Source organism: Pavona decussata, unplaced genomic scaffold (genome assembly GCF_977016875.1).
Source record: "Pavona decussata unplaced genomic scaffold, jaPavDecu1.1 SCAFFOLD_156, whole genome shotgun sequence".
Taxonomy (NCBI): Eukaryota; Metazoa; Cnidaria; class Anthozoa; order Scleractinia; family Agariciidae; genus Pavona; species Pavona decussata.
In genome coordinates, this window is record NW_028145568.1 from 333,435 (window position 1) to 334,894 (window position 1,460).

The 1,460-nt window shown below is 38.3% G+C and overlaps 1 pseudogene across 1 annotated transcript; it reads left to right on the forward strand.

Moving 5' to 3' along the window:
• The first annotated feature begins 205 nt into the window (after window positions 1–205).
• Window positions 206–1,161, forward strand: LOC146465137 (uncharacterized; annotated as a pseudogene). Its single transcript, XR_014868330.1, has 3 exons — window positions 206–318; window positions 648–731; window positions 934–1,161. The product of XR_014868330.1 is annotated as an uncharacterized LOC146465137 (transcript).
• The last annotated feature ends 299 nt before the right edge of the window (window positions 1,162–1,460 follow it).

The window sequence follows — 1,460 nt, forward strand, 5'->3', positions numbered from 1 at the left end:
CTTGTGGAGAAATCACCAAAAGAGCAGGTATATAAATGTTTGGGTTTGATGGGCGTTATATCCCCTTCCAGGCATCTTTCCTGAAATTGCTCTACTCTTATGGCGATAACCGCCTCCTGACTGCCAAGTGGTTGTGCAATTTTTAGATGTTTGCCAAGTTTATTTAGTTTAGCTCAGCCTTTTTTTATTTAACATTAGATTTGAGGAAAACGGAACAAAGATTTCTGTCTCCACAATCCCATGCCAAGCTGCTGAAGGGTTGCGTCATGATCAAGAGATCTTTGATTGACAAATCTACATTGTCGCAACTAGATAAAGGTAAAAAGAAGGATAGAAAAGTTGGGGAATTCTGAAGTCTAATTATCATACGCGAACATACTGTATCATGCAAGTGCTCACCATTTTTTGATTTTCTGAGCATTGTTTCAAACGTTTTTTTTTTTTTTTTTTCGTGATAACAGTGGCATTTCATCTCGGATTGGGTGTCAGGAATAGCATTTGGAATTTATGCGTCAGTGTCCCCAGGCACACCTTCCTCAAGCGACATCATGTCCCTTCACCCTACCGAAAACAAAGTCATCGAAATATCCCACTGCTGTATTTTTATATATTTTTTTTCACTTTTCTTTTCCTTTCATTTATTTCAGCAACAGGAGATAGGCAAGAAGAAACAGAAGTTATGGAGACTGACGTTTCTCGAGAAGAGTGTCTTCCTTCTGAAGCCACTTCCAGTAAATCTGATTCAGATTTATTTGTCATGTCATGTAATAATTACAAGCAAAATTGTTTCATATTATTCCTTGGATCACAGCATTTTGACTCCTGTGCTTTTAATTAACTACTTGAAGGGCAAGGCCCATGCGCAGACTGCCTTGCACTAATTAGTTTAATAATGGCTAATAATGACTGGTACGGAACGCTTTTTTTCTACAGATTTTGAAGGCCTAGGAAGGGAAAAAAGAGCAAACCTTGGAGGGCACTAGGAAAGATTATGAAGCGGAGATGGCAAGGTTGGAGGCAGAAAACAGAGAACTAAAGACAAGGGAATCCAAAGAGAAAGAAGAAAGAGAAAAGTTACAAGAACTGCTGAAAACAAAGGAAACAGAGATTTCCTCACATACGGTCCAATCAAAGGACAGTAATAAAGAATCATACGGGTAGAGTTTAGACATGGATTTATAAATATACAAGATGACAGTGTTGACCCACATAATCTAAGGGTATTTTTAAACATAACAATTTATAACTAAGGGGACATCTCAGCATATCAGTGCTTATTTTGACTCACCAGGAGTAATGAGATGGGCAGATTCCTCTTTAATATTTAAAAGCGGAAAACTGCCCAGATCTTTGTGGTCTCGCGCTTGTTGCATTTCACTTGAAAAGGCTAGGCTAACATCACTTTCACTCAACACCAGAGGTTCAAAAAGCTCAGTAGAATTCGAACTTACAATCATGCT